Consider the following 25012-nt stretch of genomic DNA (forward strand, 5'->3'; position numbering starts at 1 on the left):
CCTGAAAAAAAAAAAAATCAATGGCGGCCGGCACCGGTGGCTCACGCCTGTAATCCAGCACTTTGGGAGGCCGAGGTGGCGATCACAAGGTCAGGAGATTGAGCTCCTGGCTAACACGGTGAAACCCCGTCCACTAAGTGCAAAAAATTAGCTGGACTTGGTGGCGGCGGCTGTAGTCCCAGCTACTCGGGAGGCTGAGGCAGGAGAATGGTGACCCGGGAGGCGGAAGTTCGGTGAGTGAGATCCGGCCATGCATCCGGGCTGGGCGACACAGCGAGACTCCGTCTCAAAAAAAAAAGAAAGAAAAAAAAAAAATCAACGGATTTCAAGACCTAGATAGGAGCATTCTTGTACATTTTTGAGCATTCTTGTATCATTTTAAACTTTTAGGCTGCATGGGAGAGGATGTATTGACATCAAAGCATTCATGTTTTAGGATTTAATGTTTTAGCAAAGAAGCTAGAATCAGTCTCAAAATGCTTCCAGGATGACAACTTGAAGCTTGGTCTGCAAAAATGGTATAGAGATTATCAGAGGTGCCTTAGCAGAGGATTGAGGAAGAAGTCAGAAGCCTCAGAAAGAAGAAATAATGGGATGAGTTTAAAAAAAAAATATGAGACCAGATAATCTACCACTTTTGAGCCTGCTATCTCAATGAAATTCTAGAAATCAAAAGGTCTGGAGGACATCCTCAAGCTTTAAGCTAACCCTCTAGGATAAAAGAGAAGTTGTTGCACCTTGTATTTTTACTACTAAATAGTGGCTCAGCATGTAGTAAGCCTCTGAATTTTAGAGACAGTGGAAATACTGCACTTGGGAATACTTCTAAAATACTTTCTGATGACACAGAAAGTTGCCAGTTTGGGGCACGTGTCAGACCAAGAGAAGGCATTACAGAAACTCCTCCCTCCAGTACAAGCTGCCTTGGCACATGGGCCATAGGACAGAGCAGATCCATTGGTATCTGTGTTGGATTCTGATACTGAACAGTGCCTGACAGGTTCCAATAAGAGAGTCATGATTCAAACAACTGTTTACATTTTGAGAATCAGTTCCTGGTTTGCTACTAATCCTTATTGGGAAAACACCTTAACTATGTGACATAGGAGAATAGGCCACCAATGCAGCCTTTTCTGAGCTGAATATTATCCCAACCACTGAGTTATAAGTTTGGGTGAATGAGGCAGTGATCCATTGTATAATGGGTTGTGTGCAAGCAGGTCCAGAAGGTCCAAGGCAACTTTATGAACATGTGGCCCAGAATCCCACTTCTCCTACCTCTGTTGCACCAAAGATGTTCCTCAGTTACTACGTAAGGCCCCATGGAGTGTTGCCTAGCCCAAATGGCAGAAAATTTACAAATGCGGACTTCATTCACCAATTGAATGTCTTAATATATTGGTACTCGTCAGTACAGACCACTGAGACAGTGGCAAAGCAAAAGCCTTCAAAGTCCTTTTCTGCTCTGATTTCATGGTTCTGTAAGAGAACAGGTGTACTGGAGCATGGGTGGCAGCATCCAAAATAGAGGACTATATTTACAAACAGTTAGAAAGGAATAGTATTGGACTTCTCTGGGACCCCCTCCCTTGGCCTATCTTTTATTCTAATTGTCACTGCAGTTAACAGCAATACAAGGAGGAACCCTGACAGAATCTTGTCTCAGCTACTCCAAATATTACTTGCTTTGTGCTCTGGAGCTTTTCAACTCCACAACGTGAAACACTTTTAGGAACCACTAGGCTCTCACATAAGAGCAACCTGAAAGTCAAAAGAGATAATGTCCTATTAGTAATCCTTTTGTTAACTTATTAAGAACTTTGAAAAAAGAAAAGGCAAACTTATATTAGCCAATTATCAATTCAAGCCATGCTGTGCAGGTCAGAAGGCCTCCAAGGTGGTGTTTAAAGAAAGGGAACTTCTAGGTGTTAATGCAAGCACAGCTTGGGAAGTGCAAGAAAGTTAATGCCCCATGAAATCACTTTCCAAAACAAACTACCTGCATGTAATCCCTTGTCTCAAGTTCTTTTACTGAAAGGAAAGCTAGAATAGGCCAGAGAGGTAAAAATAGAAAGCATAGTTCCTTAATTGAAGATGTGGCTCTCATATTCAGCAATTCATGAACGTATAGATTCAATATAAGAAAAGGCATTAAACCCAAAAGATCATCCCCACTTGCTGATCTCTTGCACCTTAACCAAGAGATTTTGATAGGAGAAATGTGCCCACAGATTGAAAGGACAGACTGTGCTTAAAAATGAAGTTTCCATGTAGGGCTGTACTTTGCTGTTTTCTCCATTGTGATTCACTCATTAGTAATGTCATTTAACGAGATATAATTGTTGATAATAGCTACCATTTATAGAGTGTGCCTTCCATGCCGGGAACCATGCCAAGCTCTGTGTGTGTGTGTGTGTGTGTGTGTGTGTGTTTAATCACTCTTAAACTGTATGGCCACCCTCTGAGGCAAGCGTCATTACCCCTTTTCTACTGATGGGAAAAGTGAGCATCAGAATATTTAACCTGACAAAACACACATAGTAGGTAACAGAGATAGGATGTGAAACTAAATAAATCATTATACCATATAGTTGCCTTATGAGACATTTCTGTGAAATTAGACATTGAACTAAAGCATGGGAAGTACAGAGGCAAGAATGGGAGAAAGGTACTAACCTGCTGAAGTTTTTACTAAGGGATCTAACTCAACTGGGGCCACCAAGAATTACATTTTAGTAGGAGGTCGGGGCGTCATTAATCATGTACTCATTCAGTCAATACTATTTATTTAATATTCGACTGTGTGTAAAGTACTTCTGTAGATATTTGAGATAAAACCAATATCTATCAAAATGAATCTTACAGCACTTTCTCTAACTAAAATATAAATGCCACAAGAGCGGAATTTTATCCCCAGCACACAAAATTTGCCAAGCCTATAGTAGGTGCTAAGTGCATATTTGCTGAAATGGTTAATCTTTCAGGAGCAGTTACTTCCAAACAAAAATTTAGCCTTCTCCTGTATTTTACTGTATTTGTACATAAGCATTTCATTTTTAAGTACACTCTACATTTTGTGGAAAGAGGGGTGATGATCTCATGAAACGGTTGAGTTAAATGATTCAGAGACTCCGTTTCAAAGCATCATGTCTTATTCTTATAATTCATCCAGAATTTCCCTCTGTGAGTTTTTCACTTTTCAATTGGTTTTCCTGTCTTCTTTCTGTTGACATTCATTCTATATTTTAGATATTAATCTTTTGTGGGTTTTTTTTTTTACATTGTAAATATCTTTTTCCATTTCTCACCATCAAGTTAACTTTGTCTATTTATCCTTTCTTGAGCAGAAATCTTTAGTGGTGATGTAGTTAAATCTCTCGATTTACTCATTAATGTTCTGCCCTTGTTTTTGAAGCCCTTGCTATCTTCAGAGCTATAGTCATGTCTCAGATTAATTTTTGTTTTGGCTTTCGAGTTTACTCTTCACGTTTAGGCCTGTCTTATCTTCATTCATTTGAGGTATTGCTCCAGTTATAAACCAAATTCCAGGATACACCAGATCTGTTCTGACCTTTCATTTTGCTTCCATTGGGCTTTTATACTAGAACTCTGACTTGGTAGTATATGTTAGAATTGGGGAGGCTTTACTTTATTTTTTTTTAAATCCAGAATTTTTTGTATTTTATTTTTTCAAACACATAAAAATCAGTGTTTCAATATCTTATTTAAAAATGTTTGTAATTTTGATTGCAGTTGTATTGAATTTATATGCTACTTTAGTAAAATCGACATACTTATCTTATTAATCATTCCATCCATGAACATAGCTCAGTATTTTGACCATTTACTTAGGTATTCCTTAATATCATTTAATAGACTTTTATTTCTTCCTAAAGATGTTGCACATTCTTTATTAGATTAACTCCTCCAATTTTATAGTTTCGTTTTTACTGTGATTGGTCTCTTACTTTCTATTTTATATTCTAGTAAGTTGTAATACAGATGAATGAACTTCATTTCCTTAAACTGACGTTATATCCAGCAACTTTGTTTTCTATGTTTAGCAGATTTTGTAATAAATCTGAATTGATCTTTATTAAAGTTTTTCCTTATTTATTCTGATAATCAAAAATTATTTCTGCTTTGGTCAATTAATGTAGTACATTGTACTACTAGATTTTCTGATGTTCACCTCTCCTTACTTTTTTGAGATGGACCCATCTTGATCAGTTTTTAAAATACACATTTGAATCCAATTAATGAATGGTTTATTTGTACTTTTGCAACAATGTAAAGTATTGATGAAATTCTTCTAGAATTTTCTTTTCTCTTATTTTCCAACTTGTTAATCAAATTTATACTAACCTCATAACATGAGTTAATAAGATTTGTCTTTTTTTTCTGTTTTATATAAAACTTTAAAACAATGAATACTGTTTTCCTTGAAAGCATGGTACATTTCGCCTGTAGAATCTTTTGCTGATGGGAGGAAGGGCTTGGTTGAGTTTCAGTTCATTAGTAGTTTTAACGGTATGCATATTTTCTTCCTTTTTGCACCTGCAAAAGCCTGCAGGACAGGCTTTCTCCAGAAATTTGTTGAAGTCATCTAGGTTTTCAAATGTAATTGGATATAGATTTTCATATTCTCTTTATTTCATGTTAAAATTATGATGTTTCTACTTTTTTGTTGTTATTTGCATCTTTTCTCTTTTTTTCAAGATCAGTTTTTCCAGAGGATGGTCATTCTTATTAATATTTTCAAAGAACAAATTTTACTATTATCAATCTTCTTTTTCTGTATTTCATTATGATTTATTCTTATGTTTATTCTTATTTTCCATATATCCCATGAGCATATTATGCTGCTCTTTTCCTAAGTTATTGGTTGGTCTCTGCTCTCTCAAGCCTGTTTGGAACTGTTCAGGAGTATTTCCTTTCCACAAAGTCTCATTATGGAATCAGCCTTTTTACCCTATTGCTGCATGTGTAATATTTTTTCTAATTTATTTTCAGTCTTTATTACATTTAATGCTATTATTGTTTTTCTAAACATGCCTACTTTAGTTCAACACATTAGATAGGCTTTATTTTCAAGGTCATTTAGGTCTAAGTGTTTTCCCTTTATCATAATGTTCAACCAACCTAAAGGTTATTTAGTAGTAGGTTTATTAACATCCAGAGAATGAGAAAGTTTTAAGTTATTCTTTTACTCTTGATTTCTAATTTTATTGAATCATAGCAAGTCAATATAATCTGAATAACGTGGAATTTTAAAAATACACTGAGACTATCTTGAGGCCATGTTTGTGGTTAATTTCTATATTCTATATAATTTCTATATATATTATATGTTTATTTGAAAAGACTATAATTTTTTCTTGGTTGATTGTAAAATTTTCTTCATCACTGTATAGACCTTCCTCCCCCATACACATATCGCAAATTTGGTTCAGATGTCGAACTAATGACCCACACATGCACTGATGGGTATAAAATGTTTATCACATAATGGAGTTTTGCGGGGAGGATACACTCCTATCCAGGTCCAAAACTGGCTTGAGAGAGCAGAGAAAGGAGACTGGTGTGACTTTTATTATGGTGGGGCGGGGGGGGGGGCTGAATTGAGAGTTCCCATACATACTGCCCAAGACTTACGTGGCTTTAACTTACCACTGACTGGCACTAAAGAAGGGGACACCTGGATTTCTCATCTGCTTGACCAAATGTGGAGCAGAAAAGGAAAGGAAAAATGTGGTCATTAAAAGCTGTCAGCAATCAAACATCAAAAATGGAGTCAGGCACTTCATTACAGCCTCCTTCTCTCCCTCTTTCTCTCTCTATGTATTTTAGCTTAATTGTTGTGTTTTGAATCTTCTAAATATTGAATATTTTGGTTTGTATGACCTATCCATTCCTCTGAATCTAGTACAAAATCTCTAGTTAAAATGTCTAATTTATATATTTCTGCCCACTATGTTATAGTTACATTATTATTTTGTAAATTCCAAGTTATTTCCTATACTAAAGTTCATGGTCTACAATTCTTAATTTTATTTTATTTTCCTAATGATTACCCCTCTGGTAACCATCATTTAACTCTCTGCCGTCATTTTCCTTGTACTTTTTTCTTTGTATTTTTTTTCCCAAAATCAATTTTTCTAGAAGTTGGTTATTCTCACTAATTTTATCTCTCTAAACTTCAATTTCACTATATAACAATACTTCTACTGTGTCCAAATTATTAGTCTATTCACTAACTTTAGTTTTCATTCAAATGTATGCTTCTTTTTTTCTTGGTAAGTTTCAGACGTCAGTTCTCAAGTCAAGGTTTGACCAGTAGACCAGGCAAGCTTTAGGCTCAGCTCACCTCTTTTGACACTTTACAATCCTCACCTAGACAAGGCTTTGGGATCCAGTCTGGAGCCTGCACCCCACTCATGGTATGGAGAGTTCTATAAATTAATCCCCTGTAGGTTTCTGATGCTAAAATATCTTCTCCCAATGAAATGTTGTTTGTTCATGCAACAATACCATATTGTGATTTTTAAAACAATTACCATGGCTTTGTAAACATGTATTCATATCTGCTAGGGTTAAGAATTTCTCTTTAAAATGTTCTTCAAAATTAACTAAGCTATTAGTAGACCTTTATTCTTTCCCAGACATTTTAGAATGAATTTGTATAGATCCTCAAAAAAGGCTTTGAAATTAATATTGTATTAATGTCATAATCACACATATTTCTGGAATAAATTTGATATTTTGGATACATGCATACCATGTGTAAAATCAGGGTATTTGGGATACCCATCACTTCAAATACTTATCATTTCCTTGTATTAAGAACATGTCAAATCTTCTTCTCTAGTTATTTTTAAATATACAATAAATGATTGCTAATTATAGCACCCAACTGTGCTATTGAAAACTAGAGCTTTTTCCTTCCATCTAACTGTATGTTTGTACTGATTGAACAACCTCTCTTCCTCCCTGTCATCCACACTTCCTACCCTCTGGGAACCGTCATTTAACTCTCTCCCTCCATGAGATCACCTTTTTTAGCTCCCACCCATGAGTGAGAATATATATTTGCCTTTCTGTGCCTGGGTTATTTCCCTTAACATGATGGTCTTCAGTTCCCTTTCTGTTGCTGTAAATGACAACATTTTGTCTTTTGTGTGTCCGAATAGCATTCAATTTTGTATATATGCCACATATGCTTTATCTATCCCTCTGTTGATGGATACTTATGTTGATTCCGTATCTTGGCTATTGTGAATAGTGCTGCAGTAGACAAAGGAGTTCAAATATCACTACCCAGTAATGAGATTGCAGAATCATATAGTGGTGTTATTTTTTTTTTTTTTTTTTTTTTTTTTTTTTTTTAAGAAACCTCCATAATGTTTTCTTTGATGGCTGTACTAATTTACATTCCCACCAATGGTGTGTAAGAGTTCTCCTTTTCTGCATCTTACCAGCATTTATTATCTTTTGTCTTTTTGATAACAGCCATTTTAACTGGATTGAGATGGTATCTCATTGTAGTTTTCATTTGCATTTCACTGATAATTAGTGATGTTGAGCATTTTTTCATATATCTGTTAGTCATTTGTCTTCTTTTGAAAAATGCCTATACAGATCATTTACTTACATTTTAATGAGGTTATTTGTGCATTTGTGTGTGGGGGGTGTTTGTTCTTTTGTTCATTTTTCTGTTTGTGTTCTAGGTATAAGAGCTTTTGGTGAAATGTGAAGGTTTATACATACACACACATATATATGTATGTGTGTAAGATTATCTTGTCTGCAAAGAGGCATAATTTGACTTTGTTTGCTAATTTGGTTGCCTTTATTTTATTTCTCTTCCTGATTGTTCTAGCTAAGATTTCTAGTCCTTGTCATATTCCAATTCTTAGAGAAAAAACTTTCCACTTTTTCCCATTCGGTATGATGTTATTGGTGGATTTGTCACATATGAACTTTATTGTGTATAATTTGCTTTTTCCTGTATTTATTGAGATGATCCTATGAGTTTTGTCCTTCATTCCATTGATGTGATGTATCACATTTAATGATTTGTGCATGTTGAAAACATTCTTGTATCCTGAGATAAATCCCACTTTATCATAGTGTATTATCTTTTTGATATGTTGTTAGATTTGATTTGCTGGCATTTTTAAAGGATTTTTTCATCTATTTTCATCAGACACATTGGCCTGTAGTTTTCCTGTTTTGTTGTGTCCTTGTCTGGTTTTAGTATTAGGATAATGTTGTTCTCATAAAATGAATTAGGAAGAGTTCCATCCTTTTTAATTTTTTGGAATGATGTTAGAAGAATTGGTTTTAGTTACTTCATTTTTATAAGACTGGTTAGAATTCAACAGTAAAGCCATTCAGTCCTGGAATTTTTTTGGTTAGAAGACTTTTGATTACTGATTCAATCTTATTACTTGTTATTGGTCTGTTCACGTTTTCTATTTCTTCCTGGTTCAGTTGGTAGATTGTATGTGTCTGGGAAGGTATCCATTTTCTCTAGGTTTTCCAATTTGCTAGAGTATAGTTGTTCACAAATAGTCTCTAATTATACTTTGCATTTTTTGTGGTATCTCCTCTAATGTCTCTTTTTTTTCAGTTCTGATTTTATATGGGTCTTCTCTCTCTCTCTCTCTCTTTTTTTCTTGGACTAGCTACCACTTCATTAATTTTTTCTTTTTTAAAAAGAAATCTGTTTCATTATATTGATTCTTTGTAATTTTTAAGTCATGATTTCATTTAGTTCTGCTCTGATCTTTGTTATTTCTTTACTAATAAGGGTTTGGTTTCTTCTTGCATTTCTAGTTCCTTGAGGTGCATCAATTAGGTTGTTTACTTTAAATCTTTCTACTTTATTGATGTAGGCAATTTGTTTTGGTATTACATTCTCTCTTAACCCTGCTTTTGCTGTATCTCATAAGTGTTGGTATGGTGTTTTTCCATTTTCACGCATTTCAATAAATCTTTTTATTTCCTTCTTTATTTCATTTTTGAACCAATAGTTGTTCAGAATAATATTGTCTAATTTGCATGTATTTGTACACTGTCCAAAGTTCCTGTTATCAATTTCTAGTTGTGTTCCATTGTGTTCTGAGAATATACTTGATAAGATTTCAATTTTTTAAATTTGTTGAGACTTGTTTTGTGGCCCAGCATATGGTCTATCCTTGTGAATGGTCCATATGCCGGTGAGAAGAACATGTATTCTGTAGCTGTTGGATGAAATGTTTAAATGTGTGTTAGGTCTATTTGGCCTAAAGTGCAGTGTAAATCCAATATTTCTGTATTGATGTTATTTCTACATGATCTATATAATGCTGAAATCCTATCTTTCCCTTTACATCTACTATTAGGTTTATATATCTGGGTTCTTCCATGGCAGGTACATATATATTTAAAATTGTTATATCCTCTTTCAAACTGACTTATTATTATATAATGGCATTCTTTGTGCATTTTTACTGGTTTTGACTTTACGTCTGTTTTAGCTTATGTAACTATAGCTAGATACTCCTGCTGACTTTTGGATCCCATTTGTATGGAATATCATCTTTATCCCTTTATTTTTAGTCTATATGTGTCTTTATAGGTGAAGTGAGTTTCTTGTAGGCAGCAGATAATTGAGTCATATTTGTTTTTATTCATTCAGCCAGTTTATATTTTTAAGTAGGGAATTAAAACTGTTTCCATTCAGGGTTATCATTACAGGAGAGGACTTATTCCTGTCATTTCGTTACACTTTTTTTCTGGTTGATTTTCATATGCTTTGTCCCCTTTTTCTTCTTTTATTTTTTATTATTGAGTATTGTTTTTTTTCAGTAGTGTTAATGTTTGACTGCTTTCTCTTTCTCATTTGTCTACTCTCCCACTGAATATTATATTTTCATGTGTTTTCATGATTGTGGAGATCATTCTTTCACTTGCAGATATATGACTCCCTCAAGCATTTCTGGTAGGAAATGCTGTATCACCACTAGACCACGACAGGTCTACTGGAAGTAAACTTCCTCAGTTTTTGCTTGTTTGGGAAAGACTTGATTTCTGTCTCATTTTTTGAAGAATGTCTTTGTTGTGTATAGTATTCCTGCCTTACAGTTTGTATTTTGTTATTGTTATTTGTATTTTACTTGTATTTTGTTCATTTGTTTTTCTTTTCAACACTTTAATTATCTTACCCCCTTCTCTTCCTTCCTATAAGGTTTCTGTTGAGAAAATAGCTGTTAGTCGGATGACGATGCCCTTATATACGACTTGATGCTTTTCTCTGGCTGTTTTTAGGAATCTGTCTTTGACTTCTCATAGTTTGACTATAAAATGCTTTGAGAAGACCATTTTGGGTTGACTCTACTAGGGAGATTAAGCTTTCTGTATTTGGATGTCTGTATCTTTTGCCAGAATTGGGTAATTTTAAGCTATTTTTTCATTAAATAGCTTTCAGATCCCTTTAATTTTCTCTTTGTTTTATGGGACACCACAAATTCAAATATTTGTTTGCTTTATAATATCCCATATGTCATATAGACTTTTCTCTTTTTTATTAACTGGCTGGGTTATTTCAGAAGACCTATCTTCAAGTACAAAAAATTATTTCTTCGCTTGATCTAGCCTATTGTTAAAGTTCTTTGTTGTATTTTTATTTTTTTCATTGAGTTGTTCAGTTCTAGAATTTGTTTAGTTATATTTTACTGTATCTATGACTTTGTTAAATTTCTCGTTCAGATTCTGAACTGTTTTCCTGATTTATTTCTATTTTTATCTGTATTCTTTTGTATCTCACTGACTTTAATATTGTTCCTTTGAACATTTTTCTCACATTTAATAGATTTTATTTTCTTTGGGATGTGTTACTGAGTAATTATTGTGTTCCTTTGGAGGTGCCATGTTTCCTAGCTTTTTCATGTTTCTTGTGTCTTTATATTGATATCTGTGCATCTATGTAACAGATTACTTCTTCCAATTTTACAATTTGGTTTTTGAAGGAAAAGGCTTTCCCTCTAGATATATCTATAGTGTTGGCTGGGTAGAGTACCTTTGTTCTGATGCTCGGTGGGCACAGCAGTGTAGTCTCCATATGATTTATTTGGCTATAAGAAGCATCATAGTTCCTCAGTGGCTTAGCCTGTGGTTGTTAATGGAGACTGTGGTGAAGCTTTGCTGAGGAATGGGACACCAGGCAGGCCGGTCCTCAGGTACCAGTGATGGTGGCAGCAAGCTAGGTATGCTTGTTATCAGATCTTGGGTGATGTACAAAAATGCCAATGGGGTGGTGGTTTGGGTGGAAGGGTCCCTGGGCCCCCCAGCAACTTGCTAAGGTGTCAGCAATGGTAGTGGTGGGCCCAGCAGGTAAGTGAGTCCTCTAGTCCCTGGGTTGCATGCAGGACATCAGTAGTGGCAGTAGCAGTGGCAGGCCAACCCTCAGGCCTCCAGGTGGTGCATGCAGTTACTTCTTATGTTTTTCAAAAAACAAAATTTAGTTTCATATTTTTTTATTTTTCTTTCCCCTTATTATAATTTTCCTTATATTTGTTTTTTTTTTATAAATCCTATAGACTTCTATTGCTCTTTCCCTAGATTTATTTTTTATCCCAGAACGTAACTTTTTTCTGTTATGTTTGACTTGAATTACCTTTGGCCTAATATTGAAATTGTTACTCCATTATTGCTTTGGTTCATTTTCTCTGGTTTTTTTTTTCATAATTTCTTCATAATTTTCTACCTCAAGAGTATTTATTTGTATTGTAATTTTTAAAAACTTTCATCTCAGAGTATTCATATTTTGATTTAAAATTTATTGCAATTACTGTTACTGTTACATTAAAATTACACTGTATTATTTAATATATTTGTCATACCTTATTTATTTTTCTTCTTATATTGGGAAGATATTTTATTGATTATAATATTATATGATTAAGTTTTATTCTTCTACTGGTTATTCCTAAATTGTTTAACACATTTTATGTTTATTTTACATTTATTTTTATTTCAATTTATTAAGCTAATTATAGGTTATCTATAACTTCTTCCAATCCTTAGTTATATTTCTTCAAACTTTTTTCCATTATTTCTTTTTCCTCCTCCTTGTTTTTCTACATGTTTTGGTATTTCCTCTCTTTAACCTTATTTTAACTTCTACATTTTAATTATCTCCTATTTTATACTTTTCTTTCCGCTTTTCCTCTTTTCTTCTCTAATAGCCGCTTGACTTCCAGTTTACAATTCCTTTCTCAGTTATACACACTTATTCCGTCATTAACCCCATTTTATTGAGTTCTTTATTTCAGCATTGTATTTTTCAATTATACTATCTACACTTAATTCCTTCTCTAATTACTTGTTCTTGCTTACTATTTGTAGTAATCTCTTTTATACATTTAAGAATATATATTGAGCTTAGTTGAAATTCATATACTCTCTGGCCAATTGATTGTTTTATTTGGTTATATTATTGCATTCTTAAAATATCTTAACATTTCTCTCTCATGAATTAAAATTTCTTTGGAGGTGCCAGCAATTTTGACTAATTTTTTATTATTATTTTAGGGATTCTTTGAAGGCCCAAGCCATAGGTTTTGCTCCTGTTAGTGAGTTTAAGAGTGAACAAATTTACATCAAAAGAAATGTGTCTCAGGGTAGAGAACCTCTAACGTTCTAATCGGGATTCTAATGTCCCCATTTCTGTACCATCACATCCAGGTTACCCTGCCTCTCCATATACATCTTTGTACCTCTTCCCCAAATGCTACTTTTCAACATGTATTTTGCAGTCCACTAATCTACTGAGTGTGGTGGGGCTCCTTGGGAGAAAAGGATAACCAGGGAATAATGGTATCCACCTGCAATTTTGTTTTTCTTTCAACTTCAGCTGAACACCAATGCTAGACTAATACAATTCATCTTTTGGGGCTGACATTGCACTGATGATATTTTGTCTGCTTTGCAGTGATGATGGGACAGGGAAATTCCTCAGAGAAATATGGGGGAGAGAATAAAGTACCTATCTAGAAAGCACTGGTCCAATCTGTCTTAATCTATGATGCCTGACCTTCTTCCATTCTAGACTGCTTTAAAATCCCTCAGTTGTATGAAACCACATTCCATCTCTACAGGATTTTTTGATGGTTTTTCTGTTAGTATTAAGAATTTCAATCTTCTCTTATTATTATAGTATCTCCTATGGTAGGCTTAAAGAGAAAGTCATCAGCCTGGATTACTTAGCCTTCTTAACCAAAAGATATTTCAGGTTTCAAGTAAAAAATAAAATTCAACATTGTACTCTGTAGGATTATGGATAACTTATTCACTTCAGTGTCCTCATCTTTAAAATAAAGGGTTGCTATAAGGATTACATGATGCATGTTAAGTACCTAGAGCTGTGTGTGATACAGTCATGCACAATAAATAATAGCTGCTATTTTTAATATATTTAAGTTAAAATCATTATATAGCAAATACATCCAGTTGATCTATAAGGGATAAAAACACTTCCTGGTTTCTGGATATACCCCGAAATTGAATACCTCTCACTATAGTCCTGCCATTGACTCTACAAGGTGTGGAAACTTGAAGAGAACAGTGGTATATCAAATGCTTTAAGACTTGCTTCAACAGAATACACATTCCCTAGAAACTTCCCCACGTAATGGAAAATAAAGTTAAATGTACCATGCAAGTCCTAGAAGGAGTAGGAAGGTAATCAAGCCCAATAAATATCTTTGAAGTTTCAGAATTAACTTATTGTGTAATCAGAAACTTGGACTTCAGAAGCATCAATATTTTTTACTTTTGTATTTTCTGAAATTTTTCTTGCATTTATTAATTGAAAGTTTTGTCTGTTTTGTTAAACTTTGAAGAAAATAGTGCCATTATTTGAGCTGAAGTGTAAACAAGAAAGTAATGTATCCCCAAGAGCCAGGCATGGTGGAGGCAGCTTATCAAGGTAAAGACCCCCCAAAAAGAAAGGTTGGTTTCAGGGTAGAGAGTGAAGATGTATGGTTCAGCTAAATGTCTTTTGTAAGGTCACATGGAGATCTCTACCAGAGAGATCTAAATTCCTGGATGTTTCTGAGAGAGTTTTTATAAAGAACACCAACCTCTTGAAACAGCATCATAATCAGACATCTATCTTGACTTCCATTTCTAACTGCCAAGACCGAATATGAGCCAACACTTCCAATCTACACCCAGAAATGCAAGGCTCTGTGGCAATACTATATTATTCCAAAATAGCACATTACTTTGTTTAAAGATCATTTCTAATACTCACCTGTTCACTCATTTGTGTTTGACTACTGGCATTAGTGTTACCCTATGTCAAGGATGCCAATAACAACAAAGAAAATTTTTAAAATTAAATCAGCTTTACACTTTCCTCCACAAATGTGACCAGGTTTTTCATGCAGTTGCTTGCTCTATATTTGTTCATCAACCTCGTAGGTTCTGCCTCAGTCTCTTTACTTCTTCCTTACTGACCCCCTCATCTCTTTACCTTTTTTTCTATTCAGCTTAAACTTTATAATTCATCATTAACACCCCTCTGTTTATCAATATCTGCAAGTATCTTTTATCTGTTTTCCTTCCAAGACAGACAGCAGCAGCTAACACAACCCTGGGCTCAGACGAATGCAACTGTCCATCTTTTCCAGTTGTATACCAGGACTGCTGAGTGCCATGGGTGCATCACACATTTGTGCAAGCATCTGTTATTATACACCTGACATTTCAACCTCTGTTGAGTCTTCATCACTGACTGACTACCATTTATACTCAGGGGTTCTCAACCGTGGTTTACATCTTAGAATCCCGGGATGCTTTTTAATAATCCTAATAACTGAGGCCTCATACAAAAACAATAAAATCAGATCCTCTTATGATAGGATCCAGGCATCACTAACTTTAAAAGTTCTCCCTGATGATTCTAATGAGCAGCCAGGGTTTAAGGTGGTGTTTGCGGGCTTTGTAGCACATAATTATGACCTGGGAATTACTAAAAGTACTTATGTCTGAGTCCCACTCTCAGAGATTATGATTATTTTGTCTGAAGTACAACCTGATATGTTTGACAGCACTCCAGGTAATTCCAAAATGCAGACAAAGGTAAGACCCACTGATTAGAGCCACTGTTCCTCGGCCTCCCACCTTTTCCCTTCACATTCACAGCAGACAACATTGCTTTCTTCTTCACAGAGAAAATAAAATCTATCAAAAAAGGATTTTCTTATCCTCCCTTTCTGCCACCAAAGTTAGAAACAGTCCTCCTCCTATTATTACTCTCTCCACTTCTTTTCTGGTTCTGTCTCTTCCCACAGTCTCTGTGCTTTCATTCCATTAATCACTCCCATTCTTTCCCTGTATCTGCTTCACTTCTGTGAGTATTTAACATGATCTACTCTCACTCATCCTAAGGGAAACCCTTCCTCCAGTATCTGTTTCTAATTACTATCCTATCTTTGTTACCTGTTCAGAACCAAACATCTTAAAACTATTGTGCACCCTAGCTATCTCCTCTTCCTCATTTGTCATTCTTTTTTTTTTTTTTTTTACATTTTATTATCCATTTATTCCCAACAACAAAGAAACCAGTGGTGTGACCTCATTGTCACAAAGTTTAGCATGTACTTCTCAACCTTTAACTTCACTAAACCTCAGCATTAATTGACCCCGCTAACTTTACCCAATCGTCTTGAAGTCTTTCATCTCCCTTTGGAGTTTATAAATCCATATTCTTCAGTTGTTTTTTTCCCACCCCCCCTTAACTCTGTGGTTCTTTCTGTTTCAGTTGCAGGTTGTGCTTCCTCTGTTCTTTTACATGATGGTGTCCCTCAGGCTTCTGTCACTGGAATTATCTACCTCTGATGTTACATGTTCATTGTTTTTTGTGGCTTCAATTTCATATTTTATGCTAATCACTCCTCTGTGTATATAAAACTCACAGACACAGAGAAGAATTATAACTCGTTTTAATTTCTATCTCAGAAATGTTATTCTGTGGATTGACATTGAGCTTGGGGATGGAAAACTAAGTAGAACATTCCATACCGAGAACCTCAAAGATTGAAACTATTTCCCCCAGCTTAGCCTGCATTGTGTGTTCAGGGTCCACAGATTTACCTGTTGTTTCAGTATCACACCTAGGATTCCAGTAATCTATTTTCTTTCTACTTGCAGGGTACAAATTTCCTGTATAACCACCATCCCGCTCCCACCCCGACCCTGCTGCCTCACCTATTCCTCTGCCAACTTCAATTGCATTTCTCCCCCAGCCGACTTCCCATGATATTCCTCTAGAAAACCTTACTGAACCCCCCTAAGATTTTCTGCAAATTAAATCCCTATATTATTGCAGGTCATGATACAATTAGGGAAATGTTCTCCCCAAGAATAAACTTTGACTCTAAATTTAATAAAACCACACATCAAATTAGTTGATAATACATAAAGAACTTATCACAGTTGTAAACACATAAGGAACACTTAATAAATGATAGCTATTTAGAGTTCATTGAAAAATAATTTCTGATACCATATTAAAATAAATGATTAAAACAAATATTAAAATATGAATGCAAAGTAATGAATATTGTTATTTAATGTGTATCATAAGGATCATGACTAATGACAGCTTAAATGGACAGAAGAAAAATCCAAACAGAAGACTCATTCAGTTTCTATCAGTGTTTTGTAATAGAAAAAACATTAGCAAGAGACTCAGATGATTTTGTGTGATCATATGTAAAGAATGTACTCATTCTGAGCCTAGTTTGTTCTTGAGAAAAACAGAAACCCAGGCTTGTTTATTGCAAAGGTCCTTTCAGCCCTAAAATTATTTGATGCTGCAAAAGTAATTTGAAATAGTCACCAATCAGCTTAAGACAGAGAAGGTTGCTCAGAATGCTGAATCTCTGCCAGATGCCCTCAAAGATTGCATTTCCCTACCTTCCTCACAGAGATGTCCACAATTGTAAACATTTTCATGAATGAATGCATGCACTTACAAGTAAAGTGTTGTTCACTTTTGTGCTTGAACCTTCAAAAATTATATTATGCTGTGTAAAATTTCTAAGTTAACTTTTTGCTTATGCATATGAGATTCATACATTTGGATGTATACTAATGACGGGATTTGAACATCTATATTCATGAATGAGGTCACTCTGTATTTTTCTACACTAGTCCTTGCCTGGTTTGGGTACTAAAGTTTATACTGTGTTTAGTTGGCCCTCCTGGCTGTAGGTTCCACATGCGTGGATTCAACCAACTGCAAATTTAAAATATTTGAAAAAATAAGACTTACATCTCTACTGAACATGTACAGGCTAGTCTTCTTCTCATTATTCCCTGAATAATACAGTGTAACAATTGTTTGCATAGCATTTATACTGTATTCAGGATTATAAGTAATCTAGAAATACATTTAAAATATACAAAAGGATATGCATATGTAATATGCAAATACTATACCATTTTATATAATGGACTTAAGCATCTGTGGATTTCAGTGCCCGCAGGAGGTCCTGGAACCAAACCCTATGAAAAATGAGGTACTACTGTGTATATATGTGATATATTTAAATATATGTGTTACATATGTTGTATATAACATATTTGTAATTTATATACAGATATGCTTATATAAAATGAGGTACAAAATGTTTTGTCATTTTATATTTTCTAGAAGAATTTTTATGTATTTGATCATATCCCTAAGTGTTTGGTAGAACTCACCTAAAATCAGTCAGATGTGGTGTTCTTTTGGTAGGAAAATTTTCAATACTGATTTAACTTCTATACTAATTAGAGTTATTGGATATTCTCATTTTCTTGAGTCATTTTTTGGTGTGTTGTATTTTCTAGTAATTTTATTTATTTAAGTTTTTGTATTTGTTTATCAAATTGTTCATCTTTTATAATGCTTCCAACTACAGAATGAGATGCCAGTGTCTTTGTTCAGATACCACTCCCTTTATTTCCTTGGTCATTTTCCTTATGTGGCTTCATTCTGTAACAAGCACCTATACCCTTTAAGGAAAGTGGAAAAACCAGTAAACTACTATTCAGTTCACAAGCCTGATGACTTCTATGTACATAGCTCTTACTCTTCTTATTGTGTCTGGCAGGAAGGTGGTGGAATATTGATGGCAGCCTGTCCAGTATTCAGTGAGGACAGCTATGAGGTGGCTTTTCCCAACTATAGGTTGATTGAAAAAGTGGACCTTTTGTTCTCAGACTTAGACCTTAGTCAATTAAGGAATAATAGTAAAAAGTAGATTGGGCAGCCAATGATTGCCTTAACTATTAGAAGGGGCTAATAACTGAGCAATATTACTAGTTCCTGGTCTTTCCAATTCATCAAAGCACAAATTTATTCTTTCTAGAACAAAGTTCTTTCTATAGCTTTGATATAAAACTTTCAGTTTCTCTACCATACATCCAAAGTTCCAACTCCTCAGGGTGCAATTTGTCTTCCACAAGTTATTCCCAATTTACCTCCTCTGTCTCATCCATCAGCCGAACCTCCCAAACCCTGAAGGTTCTGCTTTCCCAAGCTATACACAATCCTAACACTTCCCATATCTCTGTTTTTCTAAAGCTATTTGCTTTCAGACTGTCCTTGCTCTTTTCTATCCCCCAAAACTCACTTACTGAAAACGTTCACTGCTTTCAAAGACTGGGTCTAACTCTACTTTCAACATGAATGTCCATCATCCCTATAAGAATTAATAATATTTCACATGAATCATCCTCTTCATGATTAGTTTGTGTCCATTATATCACTGCTTCTAATTAATATTTGCTAAAGAAATAAATAAATATTTTCTTCCAATGGATTCTGAGATCCTGAAGATAGAAATTATTCTATCTTTTTCTACCTTACTCTATCTTATCTATATTTGCCATATTCACCTATAATTCCTCAAAAAGAATTAAACAGTATGATCTACATAGTAAATATTAAACATGATGTCCAATAAATTAGATTGAAAACTAGAATTGGTGAATAAAGAAGAAATGTGAGACAGTAAGAAAGTCACTGATGTTATAATGATATTAGTAATTTCTCATTTTGCCTCTACTTGCATTGTTAAATGAAAATAGTACTCAGTACCTTTCCAGGAAATATACTAACAAAATCTAAAGTTATGACAACATTTCTGATGGCACTCTGAGGATCATTCCTGCATGCTTAAAAGAATCTCCCATTTCGTAAGGACATTGCTATAATCTTAAGGTGGGTTATCTTCTCTCCTAGGAGACAGGGCAGGAAACTCAGGTGCACTTTGTTTCCACTTGCATTTCTCTCTTCTGACTGGGTGACACTGTGAATTTGGGTTAGGTCTGGGAAGGTGGTGGGTGACAATTACAAACTAGGCCTTTCACTCTTTCAATCACATCTCTGACCTTTCAAATTTGGAAATGTGCTTTCTTCCTACACCCCAAATGGCCTCTTTTTGACTGATTTATGTTGGATTTACTTCCATTCAAATTGAATTTTTATTTTTCATTGAGCGCATGAGCTAAAGTAGATTCCTCAGTAAAGGCTGGAGGAATTAAATGTCAGCTGAATGAATTTATGTTTTCCTTATTTGCATTCTACCTAATTATCTTTTTTATATGCTGCCTTAAAATTGTATATTTTTTTAAATTCTTGAAAATTAAAGTTTTATTTTCTTCTCAATTATCTTCAGTGTTGAGTTCCCCTTTTATTTTAGTATGTGATGATTTCTTATACATGTATGAAATACATTTGATGATAGAAGATAAAAAGAGGAAGATAGGAAGTATGTAAGGAAGAAAATAAAGAAAGAAGAAATCTAAGGGGGATTCAAATATACTTAATTATATCTAGAGAACTGATGTGATCAGTTCAACAAAAGTCTGTTTTTATAAGAATAAATGAGCATCTTGAGAGAGAAAACACCTTGAGCTGAAAAAGAACCACCCAGACATGATGACTTTGATCTGGTAAGAACGCATCAATGTAGAAGTAATGTACATTGTTCCTCAGTGCAGAGAGGAACAAAGCATGATTTCTGTTATCCAGTTTTGTTTCCTAGCCCAGAGTTCAAAGATTATAGTTGAGTTCTATGAAAAGCAAAGAGACTATAAATAAAACTTGATGCGATTTCTTAACTAACAACACTATGCAGCATTAGGAGTAAAAACAGCTATCCTAGGAGGCTTCAGGTGGTGTATCATAAGTAGTGATTCACATTGTACCTTGCTGTCAATCATGGGGTGGTTTTAGTATTATGAAGATCCTTTAAAGCAGTGACAATAATCAGGGAAACATGTAAAACACCCATCAGAAGATAGCAGTGTACCAACAGAGACACAGTAGTGCCCAAAAGACTGGAAAGGAGCCCAGTGAATTCTGGTTGAAAGGCATTACCACCCACTGGAGCCCTTAGAAACTGTTTTCCAGGAATTAATTGCAGTGGCCAGGAATAAATGAGTGCCAGCAGTAATGGCATAATGCCCAAAATGGTTGTACTCATTTCTCAGTACATTTGATTCACCCCACCAGGATTTCCAGAGTACTTGACATGGCATTTAGTATGAAATCCTGTATGAACAAATGAAAACTCCCGTATGAATCGATGAGACCTCATCGGTACTCAGAAGCAGATGAAGCCAGAAGAAATTCCACTTACCCACCACCAGCCATCCAAGAGCAAAACTGCTAGAGATAAAATCTTGATGCTTCCTTACTTTCACTTGGTAAGCATGAAGTTAGAAATATCCGTAGATAAAACAAAAACTGTTAGAAAACTTTAGATCATTTCCTGAAAAATCTATATTAGGCTGGTACAAACATAATTGTGGTTTTGCAATTACTAATGGCAAAAACTTCAATTACTTTTGCACCAACCTAATAGATTCATTGTATTTCTTTTCTTCTTCTTTTTTTTTATAGACAGGGTCTCAATCTCTCACCTAGGATGCAGTACAGTGGCACAATAACAGCTCACCATAGCCTCAACCTCCTGGGCTCAAACGAACCTCCTACCTCACACTCCTGAGTAACTGAGACCACAGGCATGTACCACCATGTCTGGCTAATTTTTAATTTTGTGTAGATACGGGGTCTCCCTGTGTTGTCCAGGCTCATTGTGTTTCTTAAAAATGCAACTTCATGCTGCAAGACACAAACTTTTTTTAAAAGAGTCAAATTCAACACTTTTAAAAGACGTAAGCTCGTTTTTTTTTTTTTTTTTTCGTTTTAAATCTTTACAGTAACTACAATTATGTTCCTTTTTTAAATTTTACTTTCTAATTTTGTGGGTGCATAGTAGGTGCATATATTTATGGGGTCCATGAGCTGTTTTGAGTCAAGCATGCTATGTATAATAGTCACATCATGGAGCACGGGGGTATCCATACCCTTGAGCATTTGTCCTTTTTGTTACAACCTAATCCAATTGTACTCTTTTAGCTATTTTAAAATGTACAATTAAGTTACCATTGACTGTTATCACCCTGTTGTGCTATCAAAACCAAAGTCTTGTTCATTCTTTCTAACTACTTTTTGTACCCATTAATCATGTCCCCTATCCCCTAACTATCCTTCCTAGCCTCTGGTAACCATCCTTCTACTCTCCATTACGTTCCTTTTTGTTGTCTGTTTGTTTGTTTGGGATGGAGTCTCACTCTTGTCACTCAGGCTGGAGTGCAGTGGTGCGATCTCAGCTCACTGCAACCTCTGCCTCCAGGTTCAAGTCATTCCCCTGCCTCAGTCTCCTGAGTAGCTAGGATTACAGGCATCCACCACCATGCCTGGCTAATTTTTGTACTTTTAGTAGAGATGGGGTCTTGCCATGGTGACCAGGCTGGTCTCGAACTCCTGACCTCAGGTGATCCACCTGCCTCAGCCTCCCAAAGTGCTGGAATTACAGGCGTGAGTCACCACACCTGGCCCATTATATTCCTTTTTTATGCTTAGTATTTATCACTTCTTTTTCTTGATCCATTTTTCCAATGGTTTGCATATTTTACTAAAGTTTCTAACAAATTAGTTTTCATGTTATATATATATAAAAGTGTATATATATACTTTTCTAGTTTATACATTACGCGTTCATCTTCATTGTTTCCTTGTTTCTATTTTCTTTAGGTTTGTTGTATTGACTTTTGTTCTACAATCTTGAAGAACACAAAACTCATTAATGTAAGCTTTTATTTTAAGTACTTACTGCCATACTTCCAAATATCATTTAACACTTCCAAAAATGTTGATATTTTGTATCATAGTAGCCATGGAGGCATGCTGCTCAGAATACCATCAAAAGGATGTGCTGTGGGTACAAGGTTGACTGACAACCTCTAACCACTCCACTCTCTGACCCACTGCGGCATTCACTAAGGCCACACTTTCCTAGGCTGCTCTTGACAGTGACCAAGCATAGCAAGAGTACCAGGTTGATTTTGACTAGACGTAGAATGCTGTTAGGACAGCCTGGTAACCATCCTTCTACTCTCCATTATGTTCCTTTTTGTTTGTTTGTTTGAGACAGAGTTTCGCTCTTGTCACCCAGGCTGGAGTGCAGTGGTGCCATCTTGGCTCACTGCAACCTCCACCTCCCAGGTTCAAGTGATTCTCCTGCCTCAGCCTCCTGAGTTTCTGGGATTACAGGCACCCACCACCACGCCTGGCTAATTTTTGTACTTTTAGTAGAGAGGGGACTCCCATCAGCATGACTGAGGCTTTCTCAGAATTGCACAACTGTCTGAATACCTTCCACCCCAATCCTCCTTCCATTTTAGTTTTTCTTTTCACAGATGTCAGTTCCATATCATAGTCTGAAGTTTCCCTCAGGCTATTCCTGTTCTCTCCCTCTTTATCCTTCAAAGGCATTTCCCCAATGTATCCTTGTACATTTAATTCTTCATTGGTATCTCCTCAGAGGACTTGAACAGACAAATGGACACAAGTATTTTTGTTATTATCCAGTTATAAGTGTCTCAAATTTCTAGTAAGAAATGTGTCTCTGACTCATGATATGTTTCTTTTTCCTAGCCATTTGAAAGGTCTCTTAACTTCTAACTTAATTTGTCTTGTACCCATAGAATGTGTGCCTTTGAAATCTCTCTATATAGTTTTTATGGTGCTTGCTGAAGAATGGATATTCTATAATTGTTGAGTGTAGAGTTCTTTCTAAGTTCTCTAAAAAAGCATGTTGTGTTGCTCAGATGAAATATCACATAATGCAAGAGGTGTTTAAATATCCCCTTATAATAGTGATTTGTAAACTTATCTTTATACTTACATTGTTTTGCTTTATGTATTTGAGACTATTTCAAGTATATACAGGTTTTGATGAGTCTTTTGAAAACAACTATTGCTGAATGTTGGCATTTCATGCAATCTGGAAATGTCAGTATTTTAATCGGTGAGTTCAGTATTTAGTTTATTTACATTTATTGTATTTATTAATACATTTGTATTTTCTTTCTTATTTTGTGTTTTCTGTCTATTCTTTTATTCTACCTTTTCTCATTTCTTCATTCTTTTATATTGACTGCATTGATTTTATATTACATTAAAATTAGTAGTAATATGTTTTGGGGGGTATTTTGAAAATTTAGCTTATATTCCTAATGTAAAAGAGCCCCTTGATTATCTCTCCTGTTAAATAAATTCAAAACCTTAGAATATTTTAATTAACTTTTAATTTTAAATAACTTTAATTGCTGTTCCAAATGACTTTACATTATTGTCTAATATCTTGGTTCTCTCTTGCTTTCTTGGTAATTTTAATCTCACATATTAAAATTATTACTTTTATATAATATTTGTCTATATTTATTACATACCAAAATCTTTGCATGTTATTATATTTTACTTCAGATTTTTTAGTATCATTGTCCTTTTTATTATATACACACTTTAGAAGAAGTTATTTTAATAAAAGTAAGTTTGCAATAAACTCTCTCTGGTATTACTGAAAAAATATACTGTCATTGTCCACATTCTCTAAATATTTTTCCTAGATTTAAACTTATTGGTGTGGTGAGATTCTTAGAGATTTCTTTTATTTTCCAGTGAGTTGATCAATACATTTAAAAGTATGTTCATTTAGGGTTGAAACTGATTTACAGTGAAAGGCTTTTAGAATGGTTTAGTCTGCTATAATTCTAGAAACGGTAGTTATTTCTACTATTTTACCCATAAACATAATTAAGCTTATCAATATTTGATATAGATCAATGGATATAGCATCTCATATTTCATGAGTTCTAAGGTCACAAGTCATCTACATTACATGAGTTCCTGAGGAAAAAGAGGAATCTGCCACCTCAGAGTTGGGAGATGTACCTCTATGTGTGCATTTTTGTGTGTAACATATTGATATAGAGTCAACATATGTCAATTAAGCAACTCTGTGATTTATATTATCTAGTTCAATGAAACAAAACTTAAAAAAGGAATCAGAGCCTGGAAAAGATTACTGTAGAAAAATCACAGATTGACAATAACACTAACAATACAAGCACAGAAAACAATTAAAAGTAGGAGAGCTGGCAGTTCTATTCCTAGCATGAGGGCTTTTTTGGCCACTGTACAAGATAAAAATAATGACAGTTTAATCAGATCTGACAAGAAGTCAGCCAAGAACTTTAAAATTATCAAGAAGATGATTTTCCATAAAGAGTAACAATTAACATTGTTAAATATAAAACTGGCCTAATTGATTATTGCAGCTTTAAATAAAAAGCTAATATTAGATAAACACACCACAATTAGCAAATTATTTTCAAAATAAAACTTATTTCAAGGGGTGGGAAAAGATATTCCATGTAAATGAAAATCAAAAAAAATCAGGAATAGCTGTACTTATAAAATAGATTTCAAGACAAAAGTATAAAAGAGACAAAGAAAGTCATTATATAATGATAAAGAAGTCAATTCAGTGACAGGCTATAATAATTATAAATATATATGTACTCAATGATGGAGCACCCAGCGATATAAAGCAAATAT

Source organism: Rhinopithecus bieti, unplaced genomic scaffold (genome assembly GCF_001698545.2).
Source record: "Rhinopithecus bieti isolate Rb0 unplaced genomic scaffold, ASM169854v2 scaffold_6947, whole genome shotgun sequence".
NCBI lineage: Eukaryota > Metazoa > Chordata > Mammalia > Primates > Cercopithecidae > Rhinopithecus > Rhinopithecus bieti.